The following is a 13461-nucleotide window of genomic DNA, read 5'->3' on the forward strand; positions in this document are numbered from 1 at the left end:
TCGGTAACATGATACTGTTATATTGTTAATATAGCAATGCCGTGAAATAATGAAAACAAATTTAAAATGTTTTCAGACTAAGTAGATATAGATATTTTTAATATTTAAAGAAACGTATTTAATTTTTGTTATTTATATTTTGTTATTTTTATGTTGAATGGAAAAAATCAGACATTGGTGTTGGTTTGCAAATTTTCAAATATTTCACCTGATATTGACTTTTTGTGTAGCAGTATTGAAACACATCCACGAAATTAAATTGTTATTCAACTTGTTTTATGTTTTTAATTCTTACTTTGTTTATTACTTCTCGTTTTAACGTTTCAGTGCTTGTACTGCAAATGTACAATAACAATATATCTATTTATATGAAAATATAAGATAATGTGCCATGTCAAATGTATATGTAAGCAGAGGCGTAGCTAGAGGAGGGCAATCCGCCCCGGGCGGCACTTTGAACCTTTTTGAACTTTTGCAGTTAATTCTAAAATACAGTCTCGAGAACTCATTTCAACGTATTGTAATACTACTGCGAATTTTACTCACAATTGCTGTAAGTGTTACTACTTGTAAGATGAGATTTTCTAAATAAAACTGATTAAGAATTACCTATCAAGACTATGAAGACTATGAAATAATCTTCGCCAATGTCATCGACGATTTTGTTAAGAGAAAAGAAAGAAAAATAACATTTTAGAATGTTGAAATTACAGTTTTACTTCAAAAATAAACATAGTGTTTTAATTTACTCCATACGCCGATTTGACTTTTTGTAGTATTTTTGGTGTGTATCGAGAGCGGCGGCAAATGGAACCGCCCCGGGCGGTAAAAGCTTTAGCTATAGCACTGTATGTAAGATGCTAAAAATGTAATATTTGCATTTGATTTTTGCAATATTCGCTGTCAATGTTTTGTATTGAATATAAATACAATAAATATTATAATAATATATGTGTATATTACGAATTATTTTTTTTTGATGGGGCAGTGAAATAATTTAATTTTTCGAAAGGGAGCCTTTGCATCCATAAGTTTGGAAAGCCTTACCTTAGATGACGGAAGCCCATCGTATGGTAGCCAGTGGATGGAGGGAAGAAGTAACGACAACTTGAGAGGAAAAAAAGATGGCAAGCGTCATACGAAGCAGCAGCGCACGAGCTTCAGACACACCTGTAAGTAGATTCAGAAACCTTTAAAATAAATTCTGCGCTGTTATTATTGTTATTACAAGATTTCCCACTTTCAGCAATTGTTTAATCCTTACCGAGATGTATCAGAAACATTTCCTTGCAGTTTCTTGCTCGGACTGAACTGGACATTGGCTGGACTTGGAACATTTTCTAAACTGCGAAGCTCACTTCCTTCTGAACAGTGCTGTGAATACACAACTGCAGAATTTGGGCAAGCGCAAACCCACACGTCATGCAAAAGATTCAGCTTCATTCCGTTTGATGTGGATTTGTTACCCGAATTATTTATCGCATCTTTCCTTTCGAGGTGCTCGGTCCTGCTAGTTTCGTTACCTGCACTGTTAATAGCCAGCGATATGCATCTCTCTCTCTCTCTCTCTCTTAGCCAATCAGCTAATTCTAACACTTCCACGGCGTCAGTGCTTGACTTCGGCAGATTTTGTGAAGGATGGTGCCCTTCCTGACATCGCCATTCCAGTTGCATCAGACACATATAACCGAGGGGAAAATCATCGGCCTCGATTTTCGCACTTACGTAGCCAGCGCGCTGGCCACATCTCAAAGACAGTGTCTACCGTGGACAAATAGCCAACTTAGTGGACCATAAGACCAGCATTACATGCCATATCCACAAAATGTCGAATGAAATACTACGTTCTGTGGTTGAGCATGAGATTTCGGCAACGTGATGAAATCTCAACAAACTTTTGTGGATATGGTATGTAATGCTGGTCTCGAGAACCACTAAGTTGTCTATGAGTCCACAATAGACACCGTCTTTCAGATGCGGCTAGCACGCTGCCCGTGTAGTGTGAAAATGGCGGATGAAGTTTCTGTCCTGGGAAGGCGATGTGAGGAGGGGCACCATCCTGCACAAAAACTGTTGAATCCACGCACTGACGGCGTGGAATTGCTGGAATCACCTGATTGGCTAAAACAGATGCATATCGCTGGCCATTAACAGTGCAGGTAACGACGAGACTAGCAGGACCGAGCTCCTCGAAAAGAAAGGTGCGATAAATAATTCGGCTGTGAAACCACATCAAACGGTGACCTTAAGTGATTCTCTGGTTTGTGTATATTTCGCGACGTTTTGCAAGAAATTTCGTTTGTTTACTGAGACTCAGCATACATAACATCCAATGATTATCGGAATTATCGACACTTTCAAGAATCCTACATTCATCAGTTTTTTTTTCTTTTATTATCAGTGGTTTTTCTGTCATATCAATCTCACGTATGCTGGTATTTTGTTGTAGATCAACAACGCCTTATAATACATAGAATATTCATTTTTATTCAGGAATAGATATTTTTACTGTCTGTTGTTTCCGAAGACTAGAATGTCTCTATACCGTTAAAAAAACTCTGTAACCTCAACAGTTTCTATACTGCATAGTAAGAGAAACATTTAGGTTTTTTCTCCTAATATCCACTTTCAAATTTTTATTTTAAGAATACATGTGTAACAGCTGTTTGTAATACAGCCATCGGATATAGTAATCGCTCAGCTCATGACAACATTCAATTGGATTGGTTGATACAATAACCAATCACAGCCTCTAGGTGCTGGATGAGCTCAAAATGTTAGCTCACCCAGTCTCCTCTTCTCGGCGGTTTAAAAATAATACAACGGTAAGTATTTGACCTGCTGCACCCTCTTTACATCTTTTAGAATGGCTCAAAGGTGTATGCATTTTGAAAGCACACCGGGGATATTAACCGGAATGTGACGCAATGTTTATACGTCGAAAAGTTCCCTCTTCATGAAGCACTAATGCTTTATTATATTCGTGAAGAGGAAAATGATGCATGAGAATATTGTTTCAATTTTAGGAATCATGTGTAATCCGTAAACAATTGGGGTAGACGTTGAAGGGCATAAGTGCAAAAATATAATATCAATGATAATGATATTTCGTGGATGAGCACCGCACACACACACACACACACACACACACACACACACACACACACACACACACACACACACACACACACACACACACACCAGGAATATTCGCTCCTGATATTTATGTATATACAATTAGAAATTAAATTAATATATATTTGAATATTCATTAAATTTAAAATTTATGAAAACTTTTTTTAAGAAACTGGTAATATTAACAGAACACTAGTTAAAACTTCACATAAAGATTATATAAATATTTCACTGGTTCGAATGTTCACGATTCCCTGTGTGGTTGCCGGGATAAGAATAGCACCAATGTAGCTCATGCATGTCGTACAAGGCGACTAAAATGGCTATCCAGGGAAGGTAATGGATGGCAATGCTGTAGCCAATGAAATTCTAACTGATGCTTGGCTATTGCTGTTATCCACCTGACATGATCAGAGCTTTAATAGCTCAATAACACCCTATCCCTACACTGTCCTCTTCAGATAACGAGGAATACGAAAAGCATTATTGCTTCGCCCATCTAGCCAGTCCTTTTAAGGATTTTCAGGGAATGTTTACGATTTGTAGGCTTGCATATATTTGGGCAATCTTTATTTTGTTGTTAGAATGAGAATCATTCATTCACATTGTTGGATGAATGATGATCATTCATCACACGACCATCATGCTTGACAAATTTTGTGTGCCAACAGGTACATGAAATGTGTTTATTTGTCTAAATAGCCACGTAAACTTCGACCAGGCTAGTTCATAGTGAGAAAACTGCGAAGGATGACAGATGATGTCGTAAGAAAGGAAGATACGTTGATTCGATAGGGAATATTTATTTTATCCTTTTTTATTTCATTTAGGATTATACGATTGTGCTTCATTAAGAAATATGAGGGTAGGTATCATAAAATAAGTTTGGAATATCATATTTGTGAAGCGCGAAATGATAACGTAAGAGAGGACGGTAGAGAGAGAGAGAGAGAGAGAGAGAGAGAGAGAAGAAAAATTTAGAACAAAAAAGAGGAAAGAAATTGCGAAGATTACTCAGGCAACATTTCAATCTACGTATGGAGAGATGATGACGATGAGTGCGATGAAGATTCACTAGACACAAAGCCATAACAATATCTCACCTGCTATGTGTTTCGTGTAGTGCATGAAGTAGTGTGTGTGTGTGTGTGTGTGTGTGTGTGTGTGTGTGTGTGTGTGTGTGTGTGTGTGTGTGTGTGTGTGTGTGTGTGTGTGTGTGTGTGTGCGTGCGTGCGTGCGTGCGTGTAGGCTTGTACTACTTTACGGATCGGTTAGACTTGCATTACATGCAGGCGCAACCTTGACTTATTTGTCTGTTTGCTTACTTGGGAATTGCAGTAAAAACCAGGTTTTAAATAACTTGGTATTTTAAACACACACACACACACACACACACACACACACACACACACACACACACACACACACACACACACACACACACACACACACACACACACACACACACACACACACACACACACACACATATATATACTGTATATATCTTTGGTAATGAGTAAGGTAATTTATTATTTTCTTAAAATTAGGTTTATATTACATTTGTAGAATATAATCGATCAAGGGGCAAGTTAGTCTTCTTATGCAGAAGACTATATATTTAATGGATCTCATTGGTTCCTCCAGTTGTTCATGTGACTTTTCTTTCTCACGATCTTGCGAATTAGTTCTTCGCACGTATTCTTGAATTAAGGTGAGATCCACTAGAGTTGCTGTCAAGGTTGTCATTCCATCCTGACCTTCAGGGGATAAGTTTTTTTTTCTACTTTCTTTCACCGGCTGTTTTTTAATATGAAACTCAGAGCATTTTGTCGTTTCTCTCCTCCATTGCAAAAGATTTTGTAGTTTCCATTGCCGTAATCGCCAAAACCTTCCCAACTGGTCTTTGCTTGTTCTTTCTGGTGAATCTTCGCCAGAACTGGTTAGATTTCCTTCAGTCCTTGAGCTTTTTGTAGTTTAAGTATGAATTGGTTAACAAATATTATTCCATTGTTCAAGAAACGCCGCCTTTTTTGAAAAAAAAAGAGTGAAATGTATGTATTTTGGAAAATGACAGTAAAAAGGAATATATATTTAATGTATATAGAAGGAATAAGATGGAATAAAAAAAGAAGAAAGAAAGAAATTAAAATTGTACTTATCTCATATACTTCCCAGAATTCCACGAATGCTTTATTCGGGATGTTCACACAATCGGCCTAACTGTAATTACTTTTCTTATATAATAATTAATCTCTCTTTCTCTCTCTCTCTCTTACAACATTTATAACAACATATTGTACCAGATCTGTAAGTGCATATTAATAATCATTGCTAGAAGGCGAATTTTGAAGAGATCTCACAACTTCCACTAAATTTCGGAATAACAACAATAAATGACAAAAAATGCCAAACAACGAGCGATTGGCATTTTTTTCGTTTTTAATTTTTCTTATTTTCCGGCTAATCGAAGTTGAAAATCTTAGAGAAATGCTTCTTGTTTGCTAATGTAGGAATAAAATAATAATAGTCAATGATTATTTTTATTAAAGAATCTGATTAAGCAATCGGAGATTCCAGAAAGATAAAATTAACTTTATTATTAGTTTTAAAAAAAGATAATAATAAAATAAAATAAAAGTGGGAATAGAATCAAACTTAGACGAAGCATATTTGTTAAATGTCTTTTCTCACCAAACGGTAAACTGAAATTCATAAATTTTGACGGTCATTTTAAGGATTATAAACATCTCGTTCATAAGCGGGATACTTCTTTACAGAACTGCAGTGGGATAACCCAAATCAGCGAATGTGATTTTACGAACAAGGGCAGAGCATTGCATAAACGAACGTGAGAAGAAAATGATCCAAATTTGTTTTCTATTGCATTATTATATTCTAATGGAAGACCCAAAAAGCTTCATTTCGGCGATGTGAAATTCCATCGGCAAAGTGGATAGTAGATCCAACATTAGTTCTTAGTTTTTAGAAAAGCTTACTAGAATTCAATCCTTTTAATAGCCGAGTTGCCTGAGCAGTTTGAAACAGCTGTCAGGCCAGTGAACCTTTATCAAATGCACTAATAAAAGGCAAATGCATTGACTCTTGTGCAGCGCCCATGTCTTTTATGTAGTGAAGCTAAAGCACTTCAGGGATGCCGAGGATTGTATTCTCGTAAGCCTTCAGATCAAATATATGAAACTTTAAGAGTTCTGGAAAAACTTTTATTGGGATTATATTGATCAAGTGTATATAATAAACAACTAAGTTAAACCAACTAGTTTCACCAACTAAGTCTGTTGGCATCTTCAGGGTACATAAATGATGTAAGGCACTAAAAAGTAAAAAACTGTTACAAACTAAAATCAACCGGTTCCAATTATATTAAACAAAGAACAGAGCGCGTACAATACATTCATAGAGCGTGGATGATTTCACTTGTTGTTATTTAGGAACGTTCTATAGTTGGCACTGTAGTTCAGTTCTAGCGAGTTGAAGGATCTGATAAGGGTCTACCAGATCACGGACAAGATTAGTCCTCGATTCCTGTTAAGGTTTTGTGTTCAGCAGGCAACCGTTGTGGCCTCATTAAAAAATCGGGAGCGGAAGTCCTCCTCCATGTAAGGAATTGTGCTTCTATCCCACTCTATGGTATGGTTCGTTCTTGAGAAATGAAACGCTAACCCCGATTTTTCTTCTCTGTTATTATTGACGTCACCTATATGTTCTTTTTGCCTAATTTCAAGGATCCTTGAAGTTTGGCCGATGTAATTCAAGCCGCGTGAACATGGTATGTTATAAAATCCAGCATATTTGGAGAAAGGATGGCTATCTTTTGGAGATCTTAAGAATTGTCTAATCGTTTCTGTGGGTTTAAAGGCCACTCTTATTTTATGTGGTCTAAGGAGTCTAGCAATCTTATTGGAAACTGTCCCTAAATATGGAATGACGATGGTAGAAATATAACGTACATCATCTTGTTGTCTTTGTCGGGGTTCAGAGAAAGGTAGCTTGTGGACGAGTCTTCGAGGAAATCCATTCATGGTAAGGTTGGTGGATAGCAGGGATAGTTCTTCCTGGAGGTCTTGTTGATCTGTTGTAAGGAGAGAGGCACGATTCTTCAACATGTGTACAATACTAAGTTTCTGAGAAATGTGGTGTGAGGAAGTGAAATGTAAATAACGTCCTGTATTGGTAGGTTTGCGGTAAACTGAGAGGTTGATACCACCATTCGGAAGCTTCTTAATTAAAGTGTCCAGAAATGATAATTGGTTATCTTCTTCAAGTTCTAGAGTGAATTTGATTGTGTAGTGTAGAGAGTTGATTTTCTTAAGAAAGTCGAACAGGTCCTTTTTTGTGTGGTTCCAAACGATAAAGATATCATCCACGTATCTCCACCATACTGTGGGTTTAGGGTCTGTTTGAGTTAAGATTTTATTTTCAAAATCCTCCATAAAGAGATCAGCACAAGATGGAGAAAGGGGGCTACCCGTTGCAAGGCCAGTCAATTGCTGATATATGGTTTTACTCCATAAGAAAAAGTTTGATGTTAAACAATGACGGAACAGAGAAGTAATGTCTTGTGGGAGCAAACTTCCTAAAATGTTGATCATTTCCTCCACAGAGATGTTAGTGAATAGAGATGTAACATCCAGGCTGGCGAGTAAATCCGTATTGGAGAGTTAATTTGTTAATTTCTTAATTTATTTAAAAATTAATTTGTAAATTGTTTAATGAAATACATTACTAAAATTTCATTTTAGTAATATATTTCATTACTAAGACTATGGTTATATATTCTGCCTTAAAAACAGATATTGTTTTGGTTTTTGAACGCTTTAATTGGTGATTTATAGAGTTGAATAAGACTACATTTTTACAGTATTTTTCCAATAATAATAAATAATATATATTTACAATTTTGGCTTTAATGTGTTTAATCGCTGTACCTAATGCACTTAATGTGATATATGATTTGTTTTGCTTTGCTTTGCTTTGTGTTGATCTCGGTTGCGACATAATGTCTCAGGCAAGCATCCTCGAAGATATTTATGAAGCTTATCTCAGGATGACACTGGTTAGTAATTGTTTATTGGTCTGATTGCTGTGTTGGAAGTAGGCTGATGTTTGATAGATATGATATTCACTACAGTCGTAGGATGATAAATTCGCACGCACGCACGCACGCACGCACGCACGCACGCACACACACACACACACACACACACACACACCGAGAACTGCTGATCCGATTTTCATACGATTTTTTTATATGTATCGGATAGAGCTGGACAGATCTTAGAAAGCAGTTTCCAATGGGTTCTGAATAAGTTTTCCCTTTGGAAAAGGGAGCGGTAAGCCAAATATGTTTGGGAACCACTGCCATAGAGTTACAGGACATTTATATCATTAAAAATACACATATATACATCTGCTATACTATATATATATATATATATATATATACATCTGCTATACTATATATACAGGGTGTTCGGGATAAATTTGACAGTTTCGTAAGGAAAAAGAAAATCTTCTTTGTATCTATTAAATTTAATGAATTGACAAAAAAACATTACAGGCAGAGTTAATTACAATACTATCAACAAGATTTACTCAAATTAACCACCATTAGCATCGATCACAGCTTCAATTCTGCTTCGGAACCTCGAACAAGCTGATGCTACAGTCTCCCTGGGAAGGGCCGCAAAAACTGTTTTAATTTTATCCATTAACTGGGCTTTTGTATTACTGGAAGTGCGATTGGTGTCTTTTTCAACTGCGCCCCATACAAAATAATCCATGGGGTTAAGGTCTGGGGAGTTTGGAGGCCAAACATTTGGACTGGTGAAGTCGTAGAAATTTTCAGACAACCATTTTTGACTTTTCCCAGAGGTGTGGCAAGGGGCCGAATCCTGCTGCCATACATACGGCCTACCATTGCCTACCCTTGTTATCCAGGGCTTGACTACAGTTAGCAACTCCACGAACAAAGCCCGAATTCCAATGCCAGGGTTCTTCAACACCTGTTCCTGCAGATTTGCGAGGAATTCTGCTGTACGAACGCAATCAGATCGTCTGCTAGTGATCTTTCTTCTTGCTACATCCTCGTAGTCACCATTGCAAGTCTCTAGTTCATGCCTGATTGTTTTTACTGTATTCAGGGAGCATTGGGCAGCAGTCGTAATATCCTTATTTTGATGGCGGGCACGAATCATCATGATACAAGTTATTCTCTTCCATGATTCAGGTGGGTTCCAGCTATCCATCCTTTCTGACATCTTGTATGTGAATGAAGAAGGGTCCAAACTTTTAAATGAAGAGAAGTGTGTGTTAATACATGTAACTTACGGAAAAATATAATTATAAATATGTCAAATTTATCCCGAACACCCTGTATATATATAAGAGAGAGAGAGAGAGACGGGTGAGTGGAGTGCTAATATATATACGGAACGAATTTGCATACGACATTAATTAGGTTTTGGCAAAAATAAAACAAAGTGATTAAACATCATTTAAATTTTCATTTTGCACATGGGCCTGGATCTGTGAATATAGATGTGATAGAAGCCGTTTCCTAACATCAATAAATTACATGATATTGTGAACAGAGATTCCTCATTTCTGTGTAAAAATAAGTATTCTTTGATCAGCGTTTGGTATTTGTTTGGTCTGAATTGTGGATTTCGTGCTGTAGTAAAACGTATTTTAGAGACAGAGAAAGATTTATCGATTGGCAAAATGAGGAAATACGACATCAAAGGATATTGTACATGTGAGGCAGATCAAAGACTCTGGAGGAAGGGTATTAAGGAAGGATGTGGATATAAGAAACAGATGGAGAATATATTTTGAATGGCTTTTGAATGAAGAAATTGCAAGGACTTACAGAGAAGATACGGAGCCTAATGAGGGAATGGTGCAGAACATTAGTAGAGTGGAAGTGAAGGAAGTCATGAAGAGGGTGAAGAATGGAAAATCGGTAGGCCCTGACAAGATCCCTATGGAGGCATGGAAGGCACTCGGGGAAGAGGGAATTGACCTGCTGGGGGACCTGTTAATAAAGGTTTGTCAACAGGAATATACATCCGGGGAAATGGAGCGATAGTACTCTTGTCCCCATCTACAAGAGTAAAGGGGATGCCCAAGACTGTAAAAGTAAAAATTACAGAGGAATAAAGTTGATGTTCCACACAATGAAGATCCTAGAGAGGGTTCTTGATGGAAGACCGAGGAAGGAGGTGGAGATTGCAAAGGAGCAATTTGGCTTCATGCCGAGTCGATCGACGACAGATGCTATCTTTGGGTTACGACAGATGATGGAAAAGTTTTGAGAGAAGCAATGGGAGCTACATCTGGTTTTTATTGATCTGGAGAAAGCTTATGATAGAGTGCCAAGGCAAGAAGTCTGGAGGTGTTTCAGGGAGAAGAAGGTACCGGAGAAATATGTTAGGTTGGTGCAGATGTACAGAAATGTGAAGACAGGAGTTCGAACCTGCCTGGGAGAGACAGAAAGTTTTCCAGTGACAGTTGGCTTGCATCAAGGGTCAGCATTAAGTCCGTTTCTGTTTAATATTGTGATGGAGGTGGTGACGGAGGAGGTGAGAGAATACGCACCTTGAACTATGTTGTATGCAGATGACATCGTGCTGTGTGCAGAATCAAGAAAAGAAGTGGCAGCTAAACTTGAAAGTTGGAGGAAAGTCCTGGAAGAGAGAGAGAGGTATGAGACTGAACAGAGGTAAGACAGAGTACATGTGTTGCAAAGTGGATGGCAGCAGGAGACAAGAAAGGGGAGATGCAGGATAGAAGCAGGATGGAGGAACTGGAGAGAGATGACTGGAGTGCTATGCGATAAGAGGGTACCGATGAATCTTAAAGGCAAATCTACAGGACAGTAGTGAGACCAGCTATGACGTATGCTATGGAAACTGTGACCCTGAGGAAAAATAACATCAGCAGGATGGAGGTAGCGGAGATGAGAATTCTTAGGTGGATGTGCCGTGTGACCAGAAAGGATCGTCTGAGAAATGATTATGTAAGGGGAACGGTGAAAGTTACGAACTTAGGAGCAAAGATGCAGGAGGCAAGGTTGAGATGGTTTGTTCATGTGATGAGGAGGGAGGAAGAGTATGTGGGGAGAAAGGTCATGCAGATGGATGTGCAGGGAGTGCGGAAGGCCAAAGAAGGGATGGAAGGAGATTGTGGAGGAGGACTTGAGGATGAAGAACTTGGATGTGGCTGCAACCTAAGAGAGGAGGTTGTGGAGGAGACTCACCACAAACAGCGACCCTACTCAAGTGGGAAAAGCTGCAGAAGAAGAAGTAAAAAAATATTTTAATCGCATTTTCATCATTATTAAAGGTACTTTGTTGATTATTGTTGACGCTAAATATATAAATATATATATATATATATATATATATATATATATATATATATATATATATATATACAAACAATATGTGTTGCTTCTTTAATTGATTTTAGAACTACTGTATATATTCTAAGACATAGTGTGTGGTCTGTTCAATAAGTAATAAGACTAATTTTACTGTGGCGTAACCACTCATCACAATATTAATTTCTGTGGAATAAAGTAATGTTGCTGTATGTATTAGCAAAAGAGGTTGATAGATGGCGTATACGGGATGATGTGCCAGAGTGTCACGTGACTAAACGGAACTGCTCATCGGCGCGCCTACGAAGCGCGACCAGTCTTAGAAATGGAAGCGTCCTCGGAACGGCGTTATACGATTAAATTTTGTGTGCGTTTGCAAAAATCGGCATCGGACACTTTTAACATGATACGCGAAGCTTTCCACGATGAAGCAATGTCGAGGGCAAGTGTTTTTCGCTGGCATAAAACTTTTAAGGAAGGAAGGCAAAATGTGGATGAACTTGAACGTGAGGGAAGACCTTCAACGTCGATCACAGAGACAATGATCAATACAGCAGCGATTATCATCAAGCACGTCAAAGGAAGCGTCCATTGCTGAAGAATGGCTTCTTATTGCACCACGATAATGCAAGGCCACATATTGCTGGTTGTGTAGTGGACGTTTTGCAGAAGAACAACACAGATATCCTACCACACCCTCAATACAGTTCTGATCTCGCACCGTGCGATTTCTGGCTGTTTCCTCAGCTCAAGAAACCACTAAGAGGCCGCCATTTCGAAAGCAACAAAGCATGTGTAAAAGCTGCGGAGGCGGTTTTGAAAGAACTCTCAAAAAACGGACTCTCAGATGTGTTTAAGAAGTGGAGGCAACGTTGGGACAAATGCATCGCGTCTCACGGTAGTTACTTCGAAAAAGACCATGTAAATGATGACGATTAAAGGTAATCTGTTTTCTGTATAAATGTAGTCTTATTACTTCTTGAACTGCCTACGTATAACACATAAATGTCTACTAAAGAAAACGTCTTATTTAACATTGACCTATTCATAATGTTTTTTTTTGTTTTCATAAATAGCAGCATCCTACAAACATAAATATTTAAGGGATAATATGTTTATTGTGGTGTACTTATAGCAATATTCTTGTATTTGTTTTCTGCTTCAGACTTGAATTTCTTTATTCTGAATCAAAACTAGAGGTTGCAGCATAGTGGGTTAGATTCTCTCCAACTTAGAATGCCATATTATTAATGTGCTTTGAATAAATGCTGAATATAATATTTTTGATGTATTTAAAATTCAATCTTTATTTTAATAGTAATATCTGTTCAACATAATCCTCTCTTTATTTACGACATCCGTGATGTGAGGTTTCATCTCAAATTACAGTCAAGTATTAATCCCCAATAATTTATTACATTAACTTTTTCTCAGTTATTTCAAAATAAGTTATTTTTGTTCAAAGCTTTGATGAGTTTAATTTTTATTTATTTCTCTAATAATTTTGAAAACCAGTAGAAGGGAGATTGTATGTAAGTTTTCAAGTCAATTTCTTTTCTTTTTATAAATCGCTACTACTACGAACTTCTTAAAATCCGATGGAAACGTGCCTTTCATTAGCGATAATTCAAAAATGTGCATTTTGGGATCCGTATCTGATAATACGTGATAATACCATCATGTCTTCCTTGGATTTGTGGACGAAGGTGAATATTTCTAGTTAACGCAATAGCATACGTCTGCTTGAAAGAAGACATACTAAACTTACAAGAACATTTATAACAAAAGTTACTAATTGCTTTAAGCATAAAAAATTAAATTAAATTAAGAATTGGATTTTCAACAACCACAAATGGCTAATTTAAAGAAATCTCTTTCTCTCTCTCTCTCTCTCTCTCTCTCTCTCTCTCTCTCTCTCTCTC

This window comes from Typopeltis vanoorti, chromosome 9 (genome assembly GCF_054136105.1).
Source record: "Typopeltis vanoorti isolate ZY-2024b chromosome 9, IOZ_Tvanoo_1.0, whole genome shotgun sequence".
Taxonomy (NCBI): Eukaryota; Metazoa; Arthropoda; class Arachnida; order Uropygi; family Thelyphonidae; genus Typopeltis; species Typopeltis vanoorti.